Source organism: Juglans microcarpa x Juglans regia, chromosome 2D, assembly GCF_004785595.1.
Source record: "Juglans microcarpa x Juglans regia isolate MS1-56 chromosome 2D, Jm3101_v1.0, whole genome shotgun sequence".
In the NCBI taxonomy this organism is placed as follows: Eukaryota; Viridiplantae; Streptophyta; class Magnoliopsida; order Fagales; family Juglandaceae; genus Juglans; species Juglans microcarpa x Juglans regia.
The window spans coordinates 2339919-2353080 of record NC_054596.1 but is presented as its reverse complement, the minus strand read 5'-3'; the positions used below and the strand labels follow the sequence as shown (position 1 = coordinate 2353080).

The following is a 13162-nucleotide window of genomic DNA, read 5'->3' as shown; positions in this document are numbered from 1 at the left end:
TTAAAAAAAAAAAAGAGATTTAAAAAAAATCCCTAATCGTCCAAACTCTAAATAAAAGAAATTTATTATATTATATTTATGATGTTAATTGTTAATTTGTTACTAACTTAAAATATGTAAATGTATTATGATAGTTAATGCATAATGAGCTATATTAAAACTTTATCATTTTTTGTATAATTAATGAATAATTGTCATTAACCATACATGCTTTATACTTACTTGCAACTTAAGTATTTTGTAAAAAAATTATCTAATAACTTTAATTAGATGTAGACATTAGTAATTAGTTAATGGTGATAGGTTAGTTAATTAATTTAATACATTAGTTAATTGATAGCATATTAGTAATTACATATTTAACATTTTATATTGTCAATGATAATAGGTTATATGAAAATTATACAATTATTATATAAAATAATATATATAAATATTTTAAAATATGTATATGATATTCTGTCGATTCGGGGTGGAAAAATCTCACCCTGATACTAAATCGAAAACTAAAAGTTTTGTAAAGGGAATATTGAAACGGATCTTTTCAGTCCGGACCGAATTCCTTACATGCCTATATAAAGGCCCATTCTCTTTTCCTTAATCTCTCTATTTTTTTTTATTTGAAATGCTAATTCTCTATCTTTTATTATTAATTCCATGTAGCTTTTGCCTCCATCAACGTATATCATGAAGAGAAAAAAATGGAGAAGAAAAATAAAGGTTGAGGAAGAACTTGGTCTTACTAATATGAAACTTAAGGACTTTAAAAAAAAAAAAAAAAAAAGAAGTAATTTTTCGTATACTAGACTTGTATATTTAGATACCTAACATTATTCAATTTTATAACGATAAAAAAAGTCGGCAGTAACGGATCTGAAAGCCTGTTCCAAATACAGTTCAATAATTGTTTGGGATCCGCCTCTATAAATACCAAAATTGTTCTTGCGTTACAGAAGTAGGTACATTGTCCCTCTCCCTTACTGTTTCATTAGAGAAACAATCCACGAAACAAAGCGCTCTCGTCTACAGCTATGACTCTTGTTTCCTGGAGAGTCTTTCACTGGCCCCTATGAATTAGGGTTTCATTTCTCGATTCAACCTGACATTAATGTATGCATTTTCCGGAGAGTTGCGAGGTTGATCTTCCGGCCGAAGTTGGGCTTTCGGATGGATCTGGTTCGAGGCGTGCTCTGAACTTAATTAATCATTGCTGTTTCAAACGGAACGCGTTAGTTTCTAGCTGAATTTTGAGTTTTTCTCAGGGAATGAAACACTTTTCTCAAAATGAAATTTGCTTTTGAAAGTCTGTCATTTTCACAGCCCATATATTTTTTTTCTTTTCTTGTTCCCTTCGTCTTCTTTATTCCCAAACGGACCTATATTTCTAGTCATTCCGGAAAAAAATAAAGTACCTTTCTCCGTCTAACGTGCCTGAATAGTGCCGATTGAGATCGGAGACGCATAAAAAGTTTCTTGCTCTCTTTCTAAACTGTCTTCGACTTCCATACCAAAAATTTACAAGTAGTCTTCCGCGCTTTTTTAAGGTTTTTATATTTCTATGAAAATAGGAGCTTGAAGCCCTAATACATTGCAGGAAATACGAAGCTCCAGCGTCACCGAGCTCTTCAACTCGCTTCCGACATGCGCGTATTCTCCTTACATCAGCGAAAAATTTGCTCCGAACGACACCGATCTTAAGGACTCGAAATCCAATAAATTCGAGATGACCGAGGCCAAACAGAGTCTACTCGAAGCAATATGTCAAGACGACAAGGCTCAGCTCCTCACTCAAGCAAAGCGGCTCTTCCAGAGCAGTTCGGAGACGTTACACCGGTGCGTCGTGTCAAAGCTCCTCCATTTCTGCTGCGCATCCGACTCGGTGGAGTGCGCCTTTGCGTTGGTCAACGGAGAGTTCGGAACGGTGCCGTTGGTGAATGAGATGGACGAAAAGGGGTGGTCGGCTCTGCACACGGCGGCCGAGTCACACGCGAAACGGTGCGTTGAATTGCTGCTCAAGAAACGTGGTCGCACGGACATGAAGACAAAGGACAGTCGCTCGCTACTCGCTCTGGAGCTGTCTCTTTCTAGCAGCAGGTAAAGTCCAAAAAACACGTCGTTTTCGTTTTTTTGCATATAAGTGGCAAAAACCTAGCCGTCCCTATGATCACCATAGCTGACCTGCTTTAAAATTAACTTTCTAATTTTCAGTTTGTTTCCAGCTATTTCTTAATCTCTTTTTTCATTTTAAAGCTTTTAAGATCTTAGATCTCCCTTTAATATCTCAGGATGGAGTTGATTTGGAATCCGGATGACTACTCCATCGAGGACTTGGTCGTTATTCTCACTGAACAGGTTGGAAAACGTTTTGTTAAGGCTTGGTTTGGCTGCTGAGAAAAAGAGAGAAAGAAGAAAGAAACAAAAAGATATACTGTGACTAATGATTTTCGAATACATTAATGAACTCAAGTCAAATATAGATCAAGAAACGTAAAGATATATTGGCACAGACATTTTGCATGATGATTTTTAAAAAAATTAATGAACTCAAGTCAAATATATATAGTTCTACAACGAGTTCTGTGACTGTACGGATCGACACAGCTAGTGTTCTGACATTCCTTCTGCCTAATTTGTGAAACCTCTTTTCCTGAGTTAAGAGATCATCAACTATGATTAAAGAGTCTTTGTTCTTCTTCAGGATTTGACTACGGTAAGACTTCTTAGCGAGAAAACAAAGGAAATAGCGGAGGTGGCGTACTCAAACGCCATCGAAGGCCGTATTATTCCGTTAGCTGCTCTGCTCATAGTAGCGCCGGAAAAGGTTAACGAATCAGTTCTGGAGTTGCATGATGCCGAGTCGGGCTCCAAAGAGAAGATGACCATATACGAAGGCGTGATAAGGGTGGCCTTGTCCTTGGGCCGAGAAATGACGACGTTGAGAGTGGTCAAAGGAACCAGTACCCCGACCAAAGTCGAGAAAGCCGAGAGGAGGAAGCTCCTGCTGCGCGAGATAGAGTTGCTCCAGCTCTTCGGAGCCGTAGCCTTGAGCGGTTTTACGGAGAAGAGGGTGAGGTCACCATTGATCAGTGCATGCCAGGTGAGAATCCCTCTTCTTCTTCTTTTTTTTTTTCCCAGAATGTCGCTTCTCTGTTTAAAAATTAAGAAGTCGCAGAAGAAGTTGTCTTTTTTGTGCTAGCCTCGATTTTGATGATGATTGAGGAAACAAATAAAAGAAAGTAGCATTAAATAAAGTAAATAAGGGACTTGCTCGATAATCGACTTGAATTTATTATATTTATGAAAGAAAAAAAAAAGTCAAAATCGTATTTTTTTTTTTTTTGAAATCAAGTCAAAATCGTAGTTAATGGAGTATGAATGAAGAAGTTGGGAAATACGTTACTTTGAAGAGAAATGTGTTAATGGACACTTTTGCCCTATCAAATCTAATTTGCCCATCCGGTCCCAATAAATGGTAAACGAAGTATGGGTGCGTGTGACCCATTGCCATTGGCCCATTGACATTGTTTCACCTTTCCAATTCTTCCTTGTAATTCTGAAACTACCTCCTTGATTGCGGTTGTAGCCTTGAGAGCTACTACCCCTTCCAAAAGGTACAGCACCGATTGTGTATTTTTTTTGACAAATACACGAAGGTGGTGTCTGTTGTCCCGCAATAACATCCAAAGGTGGTTGGATGAAGATGCAATTACGAGTACGGCCCAGGAGACAATACAATAACATTGCACCAAACTAGTTGTTAAGTAAATACGTGATTCAACATAAAAAGAAGCAGAGGCCTATAAACCATGTCGTTGTACTATTGGTAGTGTTGCTATAAGGTGAGTTAATCTATTTAGTAGCAATTTTTTTACTCTTACTGCAGGCAGGAGATGTAGCCGTCATCGAGCTGCTTTTGAAGACAAACATAGATGTAAACGACACCGATGCTGAAGGAAACTCTGCTCTTCATTGGTCCCTCAAGGCGCCTCCTCAGCAGATAAAGTCTCTCTCCCTCTCCCTCAGTCCCTCTCCCTCACATACACAGACGCATAAAAACACAACACGTTATAATAGCTTATGATTTCCTCCTTGTTTCCAGAATTGTATGGCTCCTTCTGCAACATGGCGCCCAAGTAAGCCAAAAGAATAAGTTGGGGTTGACTTCTCTTCATGTCGCTGCCGCTAATGGTAACTCACAGGCACTTCAGGTAGGATATGACAGCTTTTCAGTGAATTTCTGTCTTATCTATCTTGTGTATTGGAAGCAAAAAATAAGAATTAAAATGTTACGTCTGAAAGTTATTATCTTTGACAATGACCCAACAGGTCTTTCTATTGGAAGACCCAGATGCTATCAGCTATAAAACAGAAATGAAAGAAACCCCACTGTTTTTTGCAGTGAAGAATGACCATACTGACTGTACTGAGCTTCTTTTAAGATGGGGAGCAAATAGCGAGGTCCTCAATTTGCGGTAAAAAACAGTCGATGCCTTTTCATCAAGTGCATTATTGTCGTTGTCTTTAAGAGGCTGAATTATACTAACATTTTTTTTTTTTGGTGTGCGCGCTTGTTCATTTCTTTTGTGCGCCAATTCCTATCATTACCAGTAGACAGAGACCCATAGACTTGGCAAATTCTCAAGATATGCGTTTCATGCTGAATCCAACCAGTATTAGCCACAGTAAGTTGTGATAAAGATGATAGATAGTAGTGAATCAATTGCTTACTTATCGATATGGCTCCAGCCATAGAATCTTATGTACCAACTGATAATATGCAGTGAATCGTACTTTCTCAGTTCAAAGTAAATATAGTAGTTTTCAAGGTGATGAACTGATTTCAGAGACATGTGATGCACTTCTACACTTGACAGACGAGGACTATGCTACGGAAAAGTGAGCTTCATGGATAAAGAATGAATTGTATTAAACTTAAGTTCCCACCCACCCCTCTTTTCTGTCTGTATGTTCCGATAATTTTCTACTGCTTGTGGACTGTAGTATGATCTGCACGAGCACAAAGGTTGAGATCTGCAAATACTTTAGATCTCCTCGTGGATGTGTGAGAGGAGGAAAGTGTTTTTATGCGCATGGTGAAAAGGAGCTTCGACAGAGGAGGCATGGAACCCATGATCTGACTCATTCTCCTACAGCCAAGGAACTGAGACGGAAAATATATGTGGGAGGTCTCCCTCCAACTTTGGACTCTGGTAATTCGTAACCTATCGAGGCTATCATGGAAAGCTTAATTAAGTATGATTTTTGTTAATATGAAACCTATCTAGTCAAAATAACACTGATCTTCTCCCCTTTCACTGTTGTGAAGCAGACTCATTGGGTAGAGTTTTTGAAGAACAATTCGGTGCAGTGGAAGATGCTACAGTTCTTGGAATTCAAGCCGGAAATGAAATGAAATCTCGAGGATTCGGCTTTGTTACATTTAAACAAGAGACATCTGCGTCGGCAGCTGTTGAAACACACTATGTCACGATCATGGGCAAGCAAGTTGAGATTAAAAGCGTTTTCCGAAAATGCTTTGTATTCACCGAGTCCCAAAACTGTCAGCAGAGCAACACGAGCCTCGAGCAGAGACACCGAATACGAAGATTACAGAAGAGGCTAAACTCGAACAAACGTCCTGGGTTGATAGATTACGCAATGGCCAACATAAGATATGCCCCAATGAACTTCAAGAACATATTGTTAGTCCCACCTCTGTGGACCAAAGCATGCCTGCGTGGCTCAGGATTTTTAAGAAGTGGCTGCCGCGTCACTTACAAGATCAAACAACACGTTTGAAGGAAGGAGATTATGCTCTCTCATCTCTTAAGGGTGATTTCAGGGCAACATTTGGCTTGGAATTGGATCATGCGTCTCTCGGCTACTCTAAACTTAGTGATTTCATGAAATCTCTCCCTGGACTTTGTCGCGTGAAGGTTGTCCCCATAGGCAAATGCGGACCTGCTACTCACTTGGTCCTCCTGCCTAACCTTCCTATGCCTCAGCAACTATTGCAACATACACTCACAATGCCCTGCACGCCCTCTCTTGCTACAACTAATGAGAGTGATGATTCTGATTCTAATAATTCCAATTGTCTTCAGAACCTTCTTAATTCCTGGTCTTGTGAAAATGATAGCTTCACTGATAGCAGCATTGAGCCAGCAAATCCAGCCCTTGAGTACCCTGATGTGATTTTGGCTCCAAATGATACATTACCTGGTGTGCACCTGGGGTTTCTTCTATTCTTGAAGCCAGACCCTCTCTTCCATGGTCGATCGTGGCAACGAAATGAAAGAGACGTAGGTGCAGGAGACACTCACGACGCAAGAGGAGGGCAACTAGAGGGAATTGAAGGGAAGAATCTGAGGCATCAAAAGAGGCATTTGGTTTTGGAGATCCTTGCCAGAAAAAGGAACAGCACATCGGTGTTCTTTCTCGGTGACTTCGATTTCTACAAGGTGAGAAGTCGGCGAAATTAACTTTTAGTGATCAAGTGTACGTAACAGCAATATCATGTTTATACTTATTCTGTGTGCACCTTCACATGCGGGTGGATGCATGCAGGATTATAGGGCAAGCATCAAGCAAGGGAAGTGCTTTGCATGCAACCAGCAGGAGATGTTATGGGCCAACTTTCCGTGCCGACACTTGCTGTGGTGTAGTGATTGTAAGTGGCAGGCCATCTGGGCAGCTAGCGATTCTGAGCACAAATGTGTTGTGTGTCATGTCGAAGTGCAAAAAATTGATTTACTCCGATGGCATGAATCTTGTCAGCCTGCTAGTGATGATGTCCTCAACGCTCATGAGTTCCCAGCTTTTGATCCTACTCGAATACGAAGGTATGATTCTTCTAAACTCCAATTCCAGCAGACATGCAATTTCCACGGTTTATTTTATATGCCATTAAAACCTGAGATTATTTTTAAAAGAACTTGCTAATGTTGTCTATTTCTCTCCTCCTTTCCGTCGTAGTACTCCATCCACAAAGAAGAAAAGCCCAGTACTGATTGGTAGCTGATAAGACTTGTTGCAGCCAGAGTACTCTCAGCGCACCCAAGGATATTAATTTGCAGTAAACACAAAAAAACTCTAAAAATTTGTATATGGGTATCTTTTGTTTGAAATTACCCGCTTAGGAAAGGAAAAGGGACAGGGGAGATCAGCAAAATATATCGTTGCCATTACTATTGTACAAACTTGTTCTCCCTCTCCAGGATATAATCACACCTTTTTTTGTGCTCTAAAAAGTGACCTCAAGTTGATGAAAATATAGTTGCCTCGTGCTCTTCCACACTTCTCTCTCTTCGGTGATTCTTGTTCATGGTAGTCAGAATGGAGGAAGAGAACAAAGTCAAAATCTGGCTCGTTTATCCGTAGCTGTTTTACTTTTTCCTCTGCATAATGGTATTTTCCTTCCAAATTACCCTATGTAAAATAAAGTCCCGCAATTATTTTATTATTATCAATGAGAATCTTCTAAGTTGAATTTGTGTACATCTCTTCCCCCCGATTCCAGGTCTTAAAGATCTTGTGATGCAAATTGAAAACTTATTATTCTCAATGTAAAAAGTTAATATATGATTATAGAGCTTTGGGCTATAGGCGGTAAAATTATACAATTAATTTCTTTAGAAAATACTAGTATACTGCTGGAGTTTGCACCTCATTTTGACCGAATATGTATATAATTTTTTTGCTTAATGTTAGCAATCAAGCCATGTCATCTCCCAGCTCACATGAAATATCAAGCAAATCCAAATCAGCTGCACATGACCATCCAAAACCATCTCTGCCTAAAGAATCTCATGAAAAGCGATTGGTTGTAATTTGAGACTATTCTGTATGCACATTTTTATCTTTGTATCAACGAAGTTTTCTTTCTGTTGTAACAAACTTTACAGCTAGCACTAGGCCATTGGCACACCATGTACTCGTACAAATGTCAGAGTGATCTTGGCATATTTTCTTCTATAAATAGAGTCCTGTACAGAGGATAAACATCGATGAAGAGAAATATTTTAAAACTCTATTTTCGTTATCCTTTATCTTTTCACATGGTATCACGAGCTTTTATAGACTAACGTCTACAATGGCCGACGATCCTCCTCCGAAAAACACTTCAACCCCGAACTCCACCCCTTCTTCCCCCCTTCTTCCCCATCTGAATCATCTAGTTTCTGTCAAACTTACAAATGAAAATTTTCTTCTCTAGCGCGCTCAGATGATTCCATATTTGAAAGGCCAGTATTTATTTCATTTTGTCAATGGGTCTACTTCCCCACCACCTCCTCTTCTCTCCAGTACAACCACACCCAACCCTGCGTTTCTCACATGGAACCAAACAGACCAAATCATTCTCAGTGCCCTTATCTCTTCTCTATCTGATAATCTAATTGCTCAGGTCGTTGGATATTCCACGGCTAAGGACGTTTGGGCAGCTTTAGATAGACTTTTTGCTTCTCAATCTCATTCATGTGTCATCCAGTTGTGTTACCAACTTGCTACCGTGTCCAAAGGCTCTTCCTCCATTTCTAATTACTTTAGGAAAGTCAAGCATCTCTCCGATACTATGGGTGCTGCTGGAACCCCTCTCTCCCCTCCTGAATTCGTCTCCTACTTACTTGCGGGACTGAGCAGTGACTATGATGTGCTTGTCACCTCAGTCACTGCTCGTCTTGAACCTTTTTCTCCAGAGGAACTATATAGCCTTCTCCTGACACATGAAAATTGTCTATCCCACTCTTCCCTTCTACCCCACTCCACAGATCTCTCTGCTAATTTCACATCCTCTACGTGTGGCCGTGGTAACTATCGTGGAAACAATCGCGGTAATTATCGTGGCCGTGGTAGGGGTCGCACCACACCCTTTTCCCTCACAAATTTTACTCCGAATCCTTCACCTCACCTTTCACCACTTCCTCACTCGAAACCCACCTGTCAGTTATGTGGAAAAGTTGGCCATAGTGCTATAAAATGCTACTATCGGTTTGATCATGCAGTCCAAAGTGACCCTCGTCGATCCTTTTCTGCCAACTACACCATATCATCTTCAGACCAATCTTGGTACCCCGATACAACTGCTACCAACCACCTCACCTCTGACCTCACCCACCTCAATCTCAACTCAGCACACTACACTGGTACAGATCACATTTGTATTGGCGACGGCATTGCACTACCGATTGCAAACATTGGTGATTCTGTGTTCAAAACTTCGTCCCGTTCGTTTTCTCTCAAACATCTTCTTCATGTTCCTAATATAACTAAGAACTTAGTCTCTATTAGACAATTTTGCCATGACAATTTAGTTTTCTTTAAATTTCACAGTTCTTGTTTCATTGTGAAGGATTCCAAGACGGGGAAACCCCTTCTTCGTGGCCCCATACGTGATGGTCTCTACACATTTCCCCCACCACCATCCACTTCTCCTCAAGCTCTAGTTGGTGAGCGCACTACCTCCTCTCAGTGGCACTCAAGACTCGGGCATCCATCTCTTCAAATTGTTCAACGTGTCATCTCTCAAAATTCTCTTCCAGTCTCCATCTGCGATACTACTTCAATTTGTTCCGCCTGCTGTCAAGCAAAAAGTTCTCAATTGCCTTTTAGCTCTTCTCATTAGCACTCCACCAAACCTCTCCAGCTTATTTACTCTGATGTATAGGGCCCGGCTTCAGTTCTTTCCCGTGATAGTTTCCGTTATTATGTTGCCTTTTTAGATGAATTTACTAGGTTTACTTGGTGGTTTCCATTAATACAAAAGTCTGATGTTATTTCTGTGTTTATTCAATTCCAAAAACAAGTTGAGTTACAGTTTAATTCCAAAATAATATCACTTCAAAGCGATTGGCGTGGTGAGTACCGCAAACTTCATACACTTCTTAAAAATCAGGGAATTTCACACCGCATTTCATGCCCTCACACCCATCAACAAAATGGGGTCGTAGAAAGAAAACATTGGCATATTGTAGAAACTGGCTTAGCTCTCATGGCTCATGCCTCACTACCTCAAAAATTTTGGGCTGACTCCTTTCATACTGCAGTCTATTTAATAAATCGTCTCCCAACGTCTCTCCTCAAAAATCAATCTCCTTTCGAAAAACTCTTCTCAAAATCACCGGATTACACCTTCCTCAAAGTTTTCGGCACATCTTGTTGGCCTCACTAGAGGCCCTACAATCGTCATAAACTTGATCTCCGCTCCACTCAATGCCTATTTTTAGGATACAGTGATTCACATAAAGGTTACAAATATCTTCATGTTCCCTCAAATCGCATTTATTTTTCTCGTGATGTTATTTTTTATGAACAGTGCTTTCCTTTTGCCACACTTACTCATAATTCTTCTCAGCCCAGTTATGTGTCTCTTCCATCAATTTTGGGTCCTCTTCCTTGTCCAACAACTGTTACTTCTTCGTCCTTTTCATTACCCAGTTCACTCTCTAGGACCATCAATTTCCCAGGCCCACGTTCTTCTCCAGCCCCACCTATAACACAAACAAATTCCTCTCCAATCACTGGCCTCATTAACTCTCCCAGCCCATCGCATACTTCCCAGCCTCCAGAAAGTTCCTCACAGTCCTTGTCACAGCAGCAACCTCCTTCATCGACTCCATTGTCGTCTACTTCATCTCTCCCTATTCTAACTCGTTCTAAAACCAACTCTCTTCGTCCAAAAAAATTTACCGACGGCACAGTGCTTTGGCCACCACCACGAAACTATCTTACCACCACCTCCACTTCGGTTCCTGATGACCCAAGAAATTTCACAGAAGCCGCCAAGCATCTTCAATGGCGCACAGCCATGACAGATGAATTTCAAGCACTAATGCAAACCAACACTTGGACGTTGGTACCGTCTACTGGCATAAATAATCTAGTAGGTTGCAAGTGGGTTTTTCGCACCAAGAGGAACTCAGATGACACAATTGAGCGCTACAAAGCATGCCTGGTAGCCAAGGGATTTCATCAACAGGAAGGTATTGATTTCTCTGAAACTTTTAGTCCTGTAGTTAAACCAACTACCATTCAGACCATTCTCACCATTGCTGTTACGGAACAATGGCCCCTCAGACAGTTAGACATTAACAATGCATTTCTGCATTGGGACCTCCAAAAACAAGTTTATATGACTCAACCCGTTGGGTTCATTAATCCTGACTACCCTACTCATGTTTGTCGCTTGAATAAAGCCATTTATGGACTTAAGTAAGCACCAAGAGCTTGGTTCTCAAAACTGAGTACACGGCTCCTTGAACTTGGGTTTACACAGTCCCTTACTGATCTTTCCCTCTTCTTGTACAAACACTCATCTGTTACTATTTATTTTTTGGTCTACGTTGATGACATTATAATTACTGGATCATGTCCGAAAGCTATTTCATCAGTTCTTAACTCTCTGAGCTTGTCGTTTCCAGTAAAAGATTTAGGTTCACTTCGTTTCTTCCTTGGTCTTGAAATTCAAAAATTATCAAATGGTCTTCTTTTATCTCAGACCAAATATATATGTGACCTCCTCAAAAGAACGAACATGGACTTAGCCAAGCCTATCAAAACTCCCATGGCCGCAAATACTCATCTTTCCTTTACTGATGGACCTGCCTTCAGTGATCCTACTCTTTACCGTAACACTATTGGCAGTCTACAGTACCTATCTCTCACACGACCAGATGTGGCCTTTGCTGTAAACAAAACTTGCCAATTTATGCATGCTCCTACACTTCCCCACTGGCAAGCCGTGAAGAGGATACTGAGGTACCTCAAACATACAGCCCATTATGGCCTTTACATTCGACCAGCTTCTTCTTACATTCTTCAAGCCTTTTCAGACGCCAATTGGGCAGGGTGCCCAGATGACAGACGATCTACAGAAGGCTATTGCATTTTTCTTGGCTCAAATATCATCTCATGGGGCTCCAAAAAGCAACATACAGTTGCTCGCTCTAGTACCGAAGCTGAGTACAAGGCACTCACAAATACCACTGTAGAATTATTATGGCTTCAGTCTCTCCTTCGAGAACTTGGTATTTTTCTCCCCAAGCCTCCCACCCTATGGTGCGATAATTTGGGAGCTACATATCTTTCAGCCAATCCGATTCTCCACTCACGTACAAAACATATGGAAATTGATTTTCACTTTGTACGTGACAGAGTTGCATCCAAGACATTAAATGTAGCTTTCATTTCTTCTCGTGATCAAGTGGCAGATATCCTTACCAAACCGCTGCTCTCTTCTCGGTTCCTTACACTTCGGTCGAGCTTCACCATGGTTCCCCTATTGGACTCGCGGGAGGGTGTTAGCAATCAAGCCATGTCATCTCCCAGCTCAGATGAAATATCAAGCAAATCCAAGTCAGCTGCACATGACCATCCAAAACCATCTCTGCCTAAAGAATCTTCTGGAAAGCGATTGGTTGTAATTTGAGACTATTCTGTATGCACATTTTTGTCTTTGTATCGAGGAACTTTTCTTTCTGTTATAACAAACTTTACAGCTAGCACTAGGCCATTGGCACACCATGTACTCGTACAAATGTCAGAGTTATCTTGGCATATTTTCTTCTATAAATAGAGTCCTGTACAGAGGATAAACATCAATGAAGAGAAATATTTTGAAACTCTGTTTTCGTTATCCTTTATCTTTTCACACTTAATGATAAAGAAAATGATTTTTAATGTATATGTATATTTTTTATTTTTTAAAAATATTTAAATATGTTAAAAAATGTAAAAAAAAAAAAGATAAAAATAAAAATAAAAATTTGTGCTAGCGGACGGCCAGTGGTCAAAGCTGGGCAGCTTGCTAACACGACTCAATTCCTTTTAAGGTCTGATCAATTAGATAATAGAAAGCAAATAAATTTTTCGTAAAAAATTTAATCGATTATTAATTAAAGAAAAGTGCTTTAGCTATCTCTGAGTTTGAGTATCGTTTGACCCATATTTTTCGTGAAGGTAAAGCAGTGGCTGATTATTTAGCTAAACGAGAAGCTGAAGGTTTAAATGTGGATTGGTCTTATAATGATACTCTTCCCAGCTAGCTCCTTGGTCTTCTTCGTGGTCTCCCCTCTTTGCGCATCTCATAGTCTTTGGTATGTGTTTCTTGCTTTCTCTGAGTTTGAGTTTATTTATGCTTGAGTGTTCTTTTTTGCAGGTGTTTTGG

The 13162-nt window shown here is 40.2% G+C and overlaps 1 pseudogene; it reads left to right on the top strand.

Annotated features, from left to right (window-relative positions):
• The first annotated feature begins 972 nt into the window (after positions 1-972).
• On the top strand, positions 973-7610 carry LOC121249787 (annotated as a pseudogene).
• The last annotated feature ends 5552 nt before the right edge of the window (positions 7611-13162 follow it).